General features: G+C 34.8%; 2 long non-coding RNA genes across 7 annotated transcripts in view; one reads left to right on the forward strand and one right to left on the reverse strand.

Moving 5' to 3' along the window:
* The window catches only part of LOC147760814 (uncharacterized), a 98,482-nt gene that overhangs the window by 69,529 nt on the left and 13,509 nt on the right, over positions 1–15,444 (reverse strand). For all 6 annotated transcript variants that reach the window (XR_015335346.1, XR_015335344.1, XR_015335345.1 and 3 more), the window contains exon 3: positions 3,281–3,415. This is a non-coding gene — a long non-coding RNA (uncharacterized LOC147760814). The remainder of the gene's footprint in view (positions 1–3,280; positions 3,416–15,444) is intronic.
* LOC106157953 (uncharacterized) overlaps positions 5,881–15,444 on the forward strand; it is a 38,669-nt gene continuing 29,105 nt past the window's right edge. Inside the window, exon 1 of the long non-coding RNA XR_015335352.1 lies at positions 5,881–6,078. This is a non-coding gene — a long non-coding RNA (uncharacterized LOC106157953). The remainder of the gene's footprint in view (positions 6,079–15,444) is intronic.

The following is a 15,444-nucleotide window of genomic DNA, read 5'->3' on the forward strand; positions in this document are numbered from 1 at the left end:
GCCGAGCACACAAGACAATTTTAACCATTAAATTTAAAATAACTATTAATTAAAATTACCCCCTGGCTGCTGGAGAAGGCATGTTGTATAATTAACAGAATTAACCTGATAACACTGATTGCAGTTTAGCGAAACTCTCCAGAGTTGAATCGACCCAGCTAGTAGAATGTCTGACTCTGAATGCAGTCTTAGACTGAGTTCCCATACTTAGATCGACCCATCTGGATTGACCTAACTCCCTGGGGGTTCATGCTAAATTGCTATCAGCTTAAGAGGCTGAAATGTCTGTCACGCCTACTGAATCAGCTAGGGGTGAAGATAATTACCTCCTTACAGTTTTACTAGCCGTGACAGATGTTTAAGCTGGTAACCAGGTTAGTTTAATAGTCATTTAATGAGACTCCCCAGGGAGATAGATCGATCCAAATATCTGTGGGAATGGTCCCTTAGTGTGGTATGTCTTCAAGGCATTACAGCCATCACAAAAGGCCTCCAGTATTGCTGTAATCAAGAATCTATTGTCATTTATCCAATTTGGGGGCTTGTTTTAAGCTGTACTATTAGATTCCACAATTTGGTGAAAAATGACTGGTACAGAGTAGGCTAACCTTCATGGCACACTTACAGCGTTATATGTCACAATGTGTGAACTCTTTTTTTTTTAATGATTATCATAGCCTCATTTCCCCTTCTATCTATTATATCCACAAAAGCATTTTGTTATAACTTCCTGCTGCAATGCATACTAGTATGTCTGTCCTTTTTTTCTGAAGAAAGTGAACTACTGGTTCTATTGTTTTAGTTTTTTAATGATAATAAACACTTACTGTCTGTCCTATACCTTTTCTCGATTATGGTATCTTTTTTTGCGCTATGTCCTTCTTATGTTTTTTTTTTTTCCTTCGTTTCTTTTTCATAAATAATCGGGAATAATTGTATCCTATTTATTCATGTATTTCCACATCTAAGCATACAGATGAGCAGTCATTTATATGCTCAATAATGCAACAGTCAGTCCTATGCACTATAAACCAAAATAATCAATAGTAAGCCATGGACAGGGCCTGCTAACCAGGAAACAGTTGTTAACAAAAGTGTACATTTAACCTTTTCAAATGTCATATTTCCCTTGAACAATGTGTCCTCATTAGTTTCTTGTCATTTAGATTTCTAGGTAACAGGATGATAATGGGGATAGGCTAATTTCCCAAAAGGACAAAGAAAACCGAGAAAAAAATAGAAAAAAGCACATTTGGTACATGTTGGATAAGATTTCAAAACCTTTCTTCTTTCAATTGATCCAGGTATGTGAATAACTATGAACGCTTCTCAACTTTTCACTTTTCATAAAAAATGTAGCTTTTACAGGGCACTGAGAGCACTTTATTATTAATCAATATGTTACAATCATAAATTATTACAAAACTTGATATGCCATGCTGCAGCATTTAAAATTAACAAACTATAAAAAATGATATAACCAAATAGTTTTATAACGCCAAAAGGAATTTTGCTCTGAAAAAATGAAATTATAAAGAAAAGGTATAAAAGTATGTGGTGTTTTCAGTCACTGATAAAGGTGAAACCGAATTTGGCAGTTGAGAGAAAATGTCACAAATCTAATTTAAATGTGTTTCACTGAGTATTTTATGAAGATAATTTGACTATACCTTCAAGCAGGGTATTTATTTCAATATTAAAAAAAGTAGAACACTTTAAGTTATAAGCCTAGAATATTGAAAAAATTAAGTCTTTAATGCATCCTTCACACGTTTTTATCGCAGTAGCTGCAACCAATTATTTTTAAAATTCCTCTTAAGGTAACATCATAAATATATTACCTATAATGATATGTTTGATCTACAAAAACAATATATATATATATATGTTAAAAGTTTTCTTTTTTTTCTTCTTTCGATATATGATTGTCAGAATTTTACTTTAACTTCTAAAAAGCAATTATTTGCAATAATAAATAATAGCTTTTTTTTTTAAATGTAGGAGTTTAAGTACAATTTTGGCATCCATAATAAAAAAAATTAATGAAACTTTTAACATTAATAAGCCCTAGACATATCTGTAGTCCATTAAAATGTTTCATGAAAAAAAATTTGATACTGATTCTTTTCATTAAGCAACAGTAACTGCTGAAATGTCAGTTCTACCAAGTCACTTGTCTGCAATGCTAAATAACTGATGTTAATGGTTTAATTTTTTTTAACTTAAAGGAAAAGAATACAGTGGCATCATTGCCGTATACTTTTTTACAGTGCATGCTTTTGTCCACTGTCATGTTACATCATTTTTATGTTGTAGTAAAACTTACTGAAAAGTAAAAGATATTAATGTGAAGTGAGAATGCATTTAGAAATGCAACAGAATGGGGTATCAATCCATTTGGTCAATTAACTAGGTAAGGAGAGAATGACAGATAAACACATAACAAACACTAAGGAACTAATGGGTGGAGTAGGAAAATTCAATAATTGTATTCTTGTGGCAATGAAATCCTCTGTGCGACCTCTTAAACTTACAACTGAATAAAGGAATTGTGAGTACAATTCATTCCAAAATTGGATATTTTCATAATACCCATATTACACAAAATCCGTTGGGTTACTGTATAGTACAGAACCACAAAAGCTCCACTCTGTCATAGAGCTGGTATTTTAACTGTCCGTGAAACTGAAATAGGTCCGCGGTTTACCAAAAGTATGAACACGCTGGACTGGAAAATTACTGTATATCCACGCACACTGCCGAGCTCAGCCACGTCGGAAAACTATCAAAATGTTGCAGATTTCAGTAACTGCTGGACTAGACGACCCAAATTTCATTTTATAGATGATCCATCAGAATAGAACTATATAATAATCCGGAAACATTTTGAATTTTATTATAAAACTGTTGTACACGGCAGTGTCATGTCGCGCGCTGATGCTGCCGCTTGGACCCAACCAAGCATGTCGGCAGACGATAAATAATGAACGCTCGATTCTGACCCGAGTTAAACGCATGTCTGGCCTTCGCAGTCCACACCAGAGAAACATTTTTATCTCATACTTTTCTAGCTAGTCTATTCTGCATGTATACGTCTAAGGACAGTAATGCATGACACTGACAGTGTGCGGAATTCTTTATAGAACGGCACATAAGAAATTACCCGGTTTAAATCTGGCATATTGACATCTTGGACAAAGCATGCAATTCCCGTAGAACATATCAAAATCACCTACTTTTCAGAATAAGAATTTTCCAAGTAATAACTGTGCATACTTACCAGCAAATGTCAGTCATTCCTACGCCATTTTCTTCCCGCTTCATTTTCAAAACAAACACTCCCTTGATGCTCCTTGGAAGCAATGTGCTGATCACCGGCCATATTGACTTTTAAAGAGAATCTCGTAGGTCTCTGCTGTAATATATAATAAAGAACAGTATTTTATGTAAATACACAATCCAATCACTGTAATCCATCACAAAGATTCGTGCTTAATTATTGTTCAATTACTGTATTAATCATGGAATGCATTATTGTAGTAAGCCTCGTAAAAGATCATAAAACATCATTACTGGTGGCAGACGATGAGTAAATTCTCCCAACATGCATGCCGTGTCACGGTGTCAGCTTGCGGTCACGCACGAGAATCATAGAAGTTGCGTTAATGCACACTGTTAAGTCAGACGCGGTGGGAAAGAAAATAAAAATAAAATCGACCGATTAAAAAAAATAAACAAACATATGCATCTGAAAGAGAAAGTTATTTTGACATTTTTACATAAAAATTAATCAAAGCCAACTGTGTTTGATCCTTTCAAGACAACGCAAAGTGTGTGTGTGTGTGTGTGTGTGTGTGTGTGTGTATAGGCCTAAGTGTTGGGGGGGAGGGGGGGGGGTAAAAAGGTTAACTTGAAAAAAGCCTTCCTGCGCCTGTGTAACATTTATGAAGCCTAGACTTGCAAGGCGGGTCTTTAAAACTGCAAAAACCAAGGCCCAACTATTGAGATTAATTACTTAGGCCTAGACAAGTGCTTGCAGGGAAACATTTAAAATAGGGCCTTGGCCCTACTAGGCCGGTCAGCTATCATGTTGGACTTGTTATATAGCCCTAGCTAGTTGTTATTTCAAATTTTATATATAAGCTTATCATTTTACCAACGCAGATACTCTAAAGTTTTTATGATTGGTATTTTAATAACACATCAAATTTTTAATGGCCTTTACTTTTGATAAAACATAAAGGCCCCTTGAAGTGTGTTAGGCCTATGTTTATTTTTAATAGGCCTATTGACTTTTCTTCTTTATATGGGAAATCATAAGTTTAAGATGTTGGCGTGTAAGTGAAAAAGTATCGGATAGGCGTTAAAGACTGGGGGTCTACTTGTACATAGGCCTACCCTCTACCAGGATGACAGATATAAGGCCCTATAGGTAAGTTTTCAAAAGTCAGAGAATCAAATGACTATTTATCTAAAGACATAGGCCTATCTGTGAATATCTTGTGAAAAATCACTGTGTCGTCCTGGTGGGGGATACTAGTAGGCCTACACAAATTTGACCTACAATGCATACGGGATAAGATTCTCTTTCAAATAGCCTACCTACGTAACCCTTCACGCTATTTAAAGTCATCAACAATCACGTTTTTCATTAAAAGAGCACCTAAGCGTTTCCAAATATATATTTCAACAAATAAATTTTAAAATGCCAGGACATGGCATAGGGACTAGGTCACGTAAGTCACTTAATTTAGACCCAATTAATTGCTCATTTTGTCATTGTTAATAAGTCTAATTGATTATCATTTTTCAGTGGACTGATAGGCCTACTGGGCAAGGTGACTGATATTATATATCATATCATACCGTTTTTAGAACTGAAAACCTGGATAAAAGAATCTGTAAATAAAAAAAATTCAAAAAGGCATTGGGTCATTCTTTGTAATAATTAAATTGTATAAAAAAGAAAAATTAATAATAATAATAATAATAAAAGTAATTTGATGTTTGGTTAAAGTTAACATCTGCTGTGATTGGGGTATTTTAAATTTTTGTTTGACTTTAAAATCGTATATTCAAATTTTAAATTTTAATTTAATTTAAAACAAATTCAAGTCAAACTCGCGAAACGAATCATTTCACTATGTTTATCTATTTATTTATTTATTTATTTATTTATTTATTTTATTTTTTAACCAAAATATTGGTATAGCCTCTTGCGTTCGCAGTGGAATCCAGAATTTACCCTCTTTTACTAAAAACAAAAAAGAAGGAAAAAAAAAAAAACAGATTAACAAGACAAAAAAGCACCGATATGAAACTTTAATCTTTCATTCCCACCCCTACCGTCACTGTTAAAAATAAAAAAAAACAATCAGTCAATTAATAAACCACAGAAAAAAGACGTCAGCAGTCGAATGACAAAGTAAAAATCTATAAGGGGTAAATATACTTGTGGATTATCCTGCACGGATTACACAGATAGATTCCACTGTCTTCCGCCCCCTGCGCAATTAATTGTCTACATGTCACTGACGATCGTCCTAACATTACGTGATCTGCTGACAGCACCCTGTGCTATATAACAGACAAGGTATTACCCGTAAAGGCTACGAGTTACTAATCCCCTACTCCCTCCCCCACCCACCCACCCCACCCTTCCTTACGCACACCTCCACTACCACCGCAACCATTATAACGTTCTCCCATTCACTCGGCATTTTCGAAACAAACTAATTAGCTGTGCAGAAGGTTAACTACTCGTCGATTATATGATTATTTACTTATTTATAACTGATCTTCCCTGGAACAACGGTGTTTTCCCTAGCGAGAATCTCTTCATTGTATGTATCATTTCCCAAATGTTAAGAAACCCTCTAGCGTCTAGTGAAGAAGTTAAGAGTGACCTGCTCACGTCAGGCTGTACTCTTATGCGTACTTAAACAGACCCCAGCTCGATTATATAACATTAGATTAAAACACTTTACACGTATAGCACGCGAGGATGTACCTATCACGTGGTAATACAATCCCTTTGGTGGGACAATTACGGATTATTACAATTCATACTGGGATGAGGTAAGTGGTGATCGTTTTCTGTATAAGCCGTTTGAGAATATTGTTTATTGCGCAAGATTTGCGACGGTAGATTCAACAGTCAGCCACAACAGCGCAATGGCCTACTTTCTATAAACCCACATCTACACGTACAAATCTACGAGGTTATCATAGTATAGTAAAAATTGGGAACTGAAAAAACAGCTGTTTCGACACACTCGGTGTAATATGCTGTGCTGCGTTGTTCTGTCCAGCACTGGAGGATCTCGAGACCCTGACCCGATCAGACTAATGCTCTAGACAGTGTGAAGGGCGTAATGCTAAGTGTCTGATTTGCACAGACGCCGGGCCCTGGATTAAGGACAACACGAAAGACCTTGGTGTTTTAAGCCACAGGAAAAGACGCGGAACAGGTCATAGACACCACCACTAGTTCAAATGTACTTCGTGTAGTCTCGTAATCTACCTCTACAAAACAGAAGCGTTGGTCCCTAGGGTATTTCACCTCCTTTCCTCTATTCCCCCCGGACCCATTACCAAAATGCCTCCGCCATAGCAGTATTTCTGTGGCACCATTATGTAGTAGCGCCAATGTTTATGGCGAGTATAGACAGGTATAGTTGCGAGCAATGAACGTCTTGTGGCATATAAACAAACCTGGGGACAATACAAAGTGTACATCATATAATCATAGTACAGTTAGTACAATATCGATTTGTGGTAAACCTCTAAGAGAATAAAATATTAGCTTTGGTGAAGGAGACGCAGTTAATATCAGCAAGACTAAATGTAATCTAATGCTAGTGCAACGTCTCAGGGCTGAATGCGCCTGGGCAGGTGGAAGTTGGTTCCAGGAGAGGGTCGAGACCTGCAATAAGTTTGGGTTTGAAAGTGCCGTGCTTACGCACGCGTGCATGTGCACGCACTCAAGCAATATAAAGGGTCTCCAAAATAGGGTATATATCCTGACGTGCAACAGAAAAGGATGAAAGGGAAATTTTTGTCCTTTGTGTAGCTTTTCCCTTTTCTCTTTATTTTGTTAAGATATCTCCGCCGTCTGCGACAGGTAGTTGGATACATGTATTTCTCTCCTTGCCCACGTTCCAAAGTCCACCATTCTTCTGATCAGAATTCTACCCCAATCCTATCCCATATTTCGTTAGAAACCATAAACATAAAAGAAGCACTGGTGTGCATACAGTCCTAGCGTAACTTAACGTGACAACGGAGTGTATGATTATAGAGCATGGGAAATATACCGGGGGAAGAGAAAAGGCCTCGAGTGTTTTATTCACTGGCCTATATTCAGTCTTGCAAGGTTCTGACAAAACTATCAAATGACATATTTCTTATTTGATTCATATACAATGCCCGTGCAATAGGTGCAGACTGAGAGCCCTTGGAGAGGAAAGTACGCAGTTTCAGCTGGTAAACAAATAAATAGATGAATAGATGGATAAATAATACTGCGAACAGCGTCTGGTCCTCGGATCAGGTAATGGGTCTCAAAGTCCTTAATTCTATTTCTGTCACGTACGGGCTCAGGGGGGAAGTTTTCTGCGAACGCTGGGCATAGATTGCCTGAGTTAAAGCACATCTGCAGTACTGGGTTAAGTAGAAGACAAATACTGTGGGGCATTACCATTAGCAGACTGAAGCAATGATCTCAATTTTTTGTTAACGGAAACTCATTAAGTACATGTGTATTAACGGGTACATGGCTTCATGCTACGTGATAAGAGGTGATTCTGGGTTAATGTACATCTCTAAGAATAGCATATTTGCTGGACAAGCTGAAACTAGAGAGAATTATTGTTCCAAGCAAACGAATATATCGTTCATGTGTTCGATGTTTTCTCCTCAAATTCTAGTGGCAAGTTGACTTTTTCAAACTCTTCAAAACATTGCATAAGAATATATATATATATATATATATATATATATATATATATATATATATATATATATATATATATATGGCTTAATACCTGTATATACATGTATGTACGTGTAGATAATATCGGTCGACAGCATCGAATTTTAATACTACCTCACGCCCGCCACGACTAACTTTTTCTTCTTTTCATTTTTAGGCAAAATACATATTCGTGATGTAATACTAACCAATTACAAAACTCCCTAACGTTTTGTAAATATAAATTGGCGTTAATACGGAGATTTAAGACCGGCGAAAGATACACTGTTAAATCGAACCCTGGGAACAGGACCCTTTGAGCTCTCGCCTCAGGTTACCCGATACCAAACATACAGATTAGAACATAGCCTAAACATCCAAATCTAGCACACAAACGTTCACAACTGATTTTTGGTAGTACGAGCTGTAAAAAAAACCCAGTGCAGTGCATTATTTATGTGCAGTAAAAAAAGACGCGCTTTTTAGGCATTAAATCCAAAGAGCAAAAGGGCGACGTTTGCCGTTACTGTGGTATAGTCGAACGCGTGTTGTATTACCACTCGTCTAAGATATTGAAGAGGCCCACGAGGGAGCAGCGCTTAGAGTTAAATGAGATGCACAGTTGAGTCACATGTTATTAATTTGTTTTGTTATGGTGTACGGTTTATATCCTTGTGCGTGATATTACTGAATCAAATTAATGAAAAACGAAACTCATCCACCCCCCCCCCAAAAAAAAAAAAAAAATTGAAGTCCACATTTTTAGCCATTGGGCCCAGAATCTGATTATGTCAGAGATTGCTCAGTTGGAAAACACGGAAAAGTGTCTTTGGCGCAGTGTTGCACACAGCATCAAAGATTTCTAGCTTTTCTTATAATTTGTTGCCATATAAATGGAAAAAAATTCAATTAAGATTGATGAAAAAATTTTGTCTCCTGCTCTTTGATGCAAGAGAATGTGGTCACTGTGGATAAGTACAGTATATCGTGTATAGATAACAAGAAAATGGGTTATTTTCTTTATTATTCATTTTATTTTTAAGGCAATATTATGACCTACTTTCTACTCGTTTTGTATTATATGAATTATTGACTTAAATTAAGAAAAAGCATTAAGCTGTGCACATGGAGTCATAACTTTACTTATGTTGCAAATTGCAAAATATATCAACGAAAATGTACAAATCTGGGCAACAGTGAACTATTTACTAAATATAGAAGCCATTAGCCCATGTGCATAGGTCTTGTGTGACACCGTGACTGTCATACGAGATAGTTCCCAAGTGAAAACTATTTGGTAGTTATAGGTGCACGTGCACGTGACTGCCATTTCAGAGCTGGATGCGTATTCTGTTTTTAGCTTTGGTTTTCTATGTGGGGCGTTTTTTTTTTTTTTTTTTTTTTTTTTTTTTTTTTTTTTTTTTTTTTTTTTTTTTAAGAATGCTCTCTGTTCCCGAGTTCGTTTTTTATCTGTATTAGATTAATATGGATAAAAAATGTCATAGAAATGTCATAGTATGTCGTAGTGTATAGTTGAAGTTCGGTGTAAGTAAACCCTTAGAGAGAGCTTTAAAATCGCCGTTAAATTACAATTAAAAGCGTTCAGATATTCTAATAACTTATAACTTCTTATAACTTTGTTTGGTAATTCGTATATCTGTCTGTTCTTAGAGTCTCAAGTGCTTGGTAAGTCATAAGTATGTCAACTCATTCTTAGTCCTTATGTCCAAGGGTGAACTCTTTTTTCGAAAAAAAAATAATTAAAGAAAAAATCACATACTGTAGTTTTGCTCTGCGACCTGGTTTCAATATATAAAACTGTTACATGTTGGTTACTAGAACCTTTGTAACGTGACATCAGCAAAAACCTTTGCTAGGTTGTTAGAGGAAACGTATTGCTGAATATTTAGTGACTGAAAGATTTGGGTTTTTCTTGAACAGAAATAGATTTCACGTCCTTATATGTTATTGAAGTTAAAACAATCGATTGGAGTTTCCTCCTTGTAGACATTTTGCCTTTTATATCGGCACGCACTGATGTAAAACTACTTCAAAACAAAGATTGTCCTCTTGTTATCACGTCTATGGATGTATTTGTAGCCGATTTCCGATATCAGTTCTGTATCAACATAGCCATCACTGCGCATACCATTATAACTAATCTGCTGAATGTAAACTTACTGATATATTAATGGGAAGTTTTAAGCGAAGTAAAACAAATATTGAATCGTTTAGGTGACCTATTAAAAGACCAGAATAATCTTATAGACATTAATTTATTTTAGAAAATAAATATACTGCCCCTACCCCCAAATCGCATTTTTATGGGAAGTAAAAAAAAGAGTAAAGTGAAAAGTAAAACAAATAATGGAGCCTTTCCTCTGGTTGAATTTTTTTCTGAATTTGAAATATTGCTACTTTAAACTGTATACTTTGCACCATTGTGTTTAAAAATGACAATCCTATCGGATTCGGTGAAATATCTGACAGTTTCTTCGGTTGGTGGCTGGAATTTCTTCATTAGTTTAGCGGACCAAAAGATTAAATTTAACAATGATAGAGCTAACAAGAAATCCAACGACAAACTTTGCGGGTAATAATATCAAATTATCAACATTCTGGAGCTTTCAAAGCCACCTTCGGATGGTTTCGGTTTCCTTTCAGATGAAAAGAAAAAACTGAACAAGTGTTCAAGGTGTCCCAGATGGAGACCGAGCTCGATTCGTAGGAATGTGTAGAATAGCGGAAGCTTGTTACGCGGCTTACCGCCAGACCGCAAGGCCATCCCAGCTCGTTTGAATCTACCTGCTGGAGGAGGCAAAACAGTTGATGATAAAATTAGGAATTTGAACAACTTATTTTTATTGTAAAAGAAATATGCTATAAAAATTTCCTTTGTGGGTTCACTTAAATATCTCTCACTGCTATAACTGCAAATATATGTTGAGGTCATGGTTACACGAAGAAAATCAAAATATTGTTATTTATATATAAATACATAATTGGTAGGAGGGGGATTAAATTATATTAAAACACCAATAATATGAAAGAAAAACGCGACGAATTAACAAAATGGCATTATTAAAAAGTGTTCTGCAATTTAAGAAAATTCGTTAAAATCATAAAAAAATTTATACTGAACATATGGAGACGGAAACACGCATATCTTCACGTTATTGACATCAACACCCACGTCTATGTCCCAATAAAATTATTGTTGTCAAATAAATGAAAAAAAAATATGTTACACTTTTTTGTGATAATCAACGAATGAACGAACGTAATTTCAATATTTTGCTTTCTTTTTTAAATCTAGGTACTTCCTTTTCATTTTTAATTAACTTGGCGATTTCTCCTAGCAAATACACGATTGTTCATATAACGCCAAAGTATCTGGGTCAACCTGGTTTATACTAGTTGACTAAAATTGATTTTTTTTAGTCTGCAATTATCGGAGTCATATATGTCACTGTGTCAAAAAAATTCATTTTAGATGTCGAGCCAATATCTCGCCTGTATTTAATTTCATTTCGATATATTTGGCATTTTTTACATTTCCTATGAAACAACACATTAGTTCTATCTTTAAGTAAATTTTGTAGCTGATTAATTTTTTAGTTAATGCAAAGTATCATTTATTGAGGGCGAAGATGAGTAACATATTGATCATAATTTTAAAACCATTTTAAATTGATTGACAATTGAGTATGTCAAAACCCCACATAAACTAGGCAAATTATTGGTGAATAAACCTTTAATTGAACCTTTAGTGTCCTTCATTCTTTTCCTTTAGTAATTAAACAGTACCCCAATTTATTTACAAATTTTTAACTTTTTTTAAAATTTTCAAATTAAGTCAACGCGATTGTTTTTAAGTAGTTAAAACTACTTCTCCACACTCGTCCACTCCGGTCCACTCCTACTGCCTGCATATACCTAAAAAACCTTAACTCCACAGTAAACTACACAGCTAATCCGGGGGGAGATCACTTTTTAATCAATAGATCAGGTGGACCTCTCTCTATTGTAATTTTTATTTATTTTTTATTAATGTTAATATCAAACTTAATAAGTTTTTTTATGTAAGTTTTATATAAATTTTTTATATAAGTTTTATACAAGTTTTTAAATATCAAACTATATAAGTTTTTATTTTTCATTTATTTATTTTTCATTTATTCATTTATCGTCATTATTAATGTGTGGACATTAGTTTTCATGCAGCCTTCCATTGTAAAGTACTATTGTATTTATGACTATAATTTCTTTCTTTCGTCACTGGCAATTAACGAGACACGTTGTGTGCTTCTGTTTATCCCTGATGTGGCGCACCCTCTTTATAAGTCTTCTATTAAATGTACAACCAGTTTCTCATTTTACAATATAATGTTGTAAGCTTCGAATGCGAATAACTGTAAACTTATTTCCCTCATCCCAACATTTTCAACATCCTATGGATATATTTTCACGCCATAAATTGCATTAGATACATGCTACACACAGACTAATTTTGAACAACACAAATCTGTTGCTATTATTATTATTATTATTATTATTATTATTATTATTATACCTGTTTCATGTTCAACAATACAAGTTTATGCCATGTATGCGAGGGATGTAAACGTTAGAAAAATTCGACAGAATTAGTGACACCATGTTATGGTGTCGTACGTAGAGACAAAATAATACCCTTCAATTATATCTATTAGATATCAATGGGCCGACAAAATGAAACGATAACAGTTTTTTTCTAACATTTAACAGAAGCGCCTTCAACTTTTGAACAAATTTTTTTTTTTTTAAATCATCAAGGAATAAGCATTTCCGCTATTCTTTTTCAACACATCTCGCACGTGCAACCTTGGACTCTGTGATCTCCGTGTCTATATAAAATATTCATCATGCTCTACAGTTGGTTTTAAATGAGCAAATCAATGTACAGTAGATTTTAAATGAACAAATCGATGTACAGTTGATTTTGAATGAATAAATCGATGTGGTGTTAAAACGACATATGAATATATACTTGTATATACCCATCACCGTATACCGTATTTGTCTGTTGACTTAACCTAAAAACTATTTCTAGAAACTAAAATCGGACTCTTGATAACCCCGTTTCTTTTCCCTGAATTTCCTGGGTGATAACACACTTTAAGCTCACACAGGACATGTTCACTGTGAATCTTTAGTGGCATACAGTCATTATATTTTCTGATACGCATCTTTTACACAGACGGTATACGTACGCTAGGCCCCTTCACTGTGAAGATTTAGTGGCATGCAGTCATTATATTTCAGGTACGCATCTATTACACAGACAGTGCATGTACGTTAGGACGTATCTGGCCCCAGATTCACAATAAAAAATTAAGTCAGTCCCCTGGCTCACATCTTTGTTACCAACATGCGCACATCTTACCCTGTCAGGGACAGTGTTACGGCATCCTTAAGGACACATGCACACATCCTAGTCAACTAAGGGTTTAAGATGCTTTGTGAAACGGGAAACACCACTTTTGTTACTTTTGTTACTTTTAATACTTTCTGAACTGAGACACCTAAGTCACAGTACCACATGCCACATATGGGTTATAGATATTTCAGTGCAACTAAGTTATGACTTTGTGCATACAGAAGTTCATCTCTAAATAATTAAAAAAATAATTAAACAGGTCATTTACCGTGCGACAAAAGTACAGTCTGGGTGAATTTGGGACCCATAACGGGCCCCTTAGTAACAGCGAATTGAGCCGTAATGATGTCTCAGACGCAGCCGGAGCTTTATTCAAATTGGATGGATATTAAAATACTGTCTGGGTTTTCCAGTCGACTCCTGCCGTTAGGTGGAGCCACAATACAGCGTTAGTGCAGCACTGGCTACCTATTCCCGTTTTTTTCAATTAGCTAGAAGCATTTAACAACACTACTCTACAGCAACGCTTTTAGGTCCGGTCCTGGTTTATATTAATTTCAATATGTATATCACACGTGTTTGTTAAATTCTGTATGTATTTTAACATACTTGAAACGAGATGCCTTGCATATTTTAATTGCTGTTAGTATAATCGCTGTGCAGCATAATCTTTGACCTTATTGAACTTACGTTTGAAGAATCATTTGTTCTGAATATATTATTGAAATCAATGATAGTAAAAATTAGCTATAAAAAGTAAAATGTGAATCATGTAGCGAAATGAATGTCGCTTTGAACTAATGTATATTCTCAAGCAGACAACGTTAAAAATATTAGGCAGGAAATGTTCTCTCGTCTGCAATTTTTAATATCAATTAGCAACTTTAAGACAAATTTTGAACTATGATGGAGCTGTTTATTCCTTTTTCGTCTTCTAAATTTAAAAAATGAGACAGACATAACAAAGTATGGCCACAAATTTGGTTCCCATCAGCAGAACAAGAATTTAGATAAGCGCAATTGTGTTATCAAATTTATCTCCCGATAATTCCATCGAAGTTCCAAATGTTATACCGATAGTAACCCTATTAACCTTTCCATTTGGCTATCACGGGGTTCTCCAATCTATAGCAATTAGTTTCGATGTCATCGTCTCTCGTTTTTTCCTAGCAGTCCAGACTGTTGTTTATTTCTTGTTTGCCCCTTCTAGTTCTGTCAATGATATCCACAATTTAATTAATCTAATTGTAGTGATTTACCGATATTTTGTCGATGCTAAACTAAATGATAAGTGTCTTGTAGTTTGGTTATCCGGAGCATTATAATTACAGAAAAAATCTCCCATTTTCATAGTATTAAACTAGCTTTCTGAATGATAAAAGTAAAATGAAATCAAAGAAGCATCCAGGAACAGTTTTGATGAAAGGTGGCAAAACAATTTTTAAATGTTTCTATACTGTTCACTGATATTTCAGTTAATATTCAATGTAACACATGACTTAAGTCCTAGACTTCACAAAACCAAAGATAAAATGGTAAATTGTTTGTTACGTGGGAGCTTTCAGTAGAGAATATGTCTTCATTTCTTCCCTTCTACAGTTTCTCTTATACTAAGGGCAACATGGAAAATATCAAAGTAATTTCAGAGAAGAATTTTATCAGCTGTGTTATGTTATAAGAATAAAGTAATTTTTCTTCAATCAACAGCTAATATTGACAGCTAAGTATATCTCCTGGTTGGAGGCTTTTCACCTGGATACCCTCATTTCCTGATTAAGATGCTCTACGACACATCGAAATATTCGAAGTGATATTAGATGTCAATATTACCTGTTGATTGAAGGAAAAATACCTTATTCAAAGCTATTTTAATAAGTAAGAATATTACTAATTTCGTTCTTAAGTTTTGTTAATCACCAATAACCGTTTAGATAAAACGTTAAGCATTAGGTACGAAGAATTAAAATACTGCCGGTTAAATTGGCCTATTAATGTACAGGAATTCTAAAATAAAGTTTGGTTTAATATTTTATAACTGAAGAGTGCTATCTTT

The sequence above is a fragment of the Lingula anatina genome, chromosome 7 (assembly GCF_051362555.1).
Source record: "Lingula anatina isolate TDL-2025a chromosome 7, LinAna3.0, whole genome shotgun sequence".
In the NCBI taxonomy this organism is placed as follows: domain Eukaryota; kingdom Metazoa; phylum Brachiopoda; class Lingulata; order Lingulida; family Lingulidae; genus Lingula; species Lingula anatina.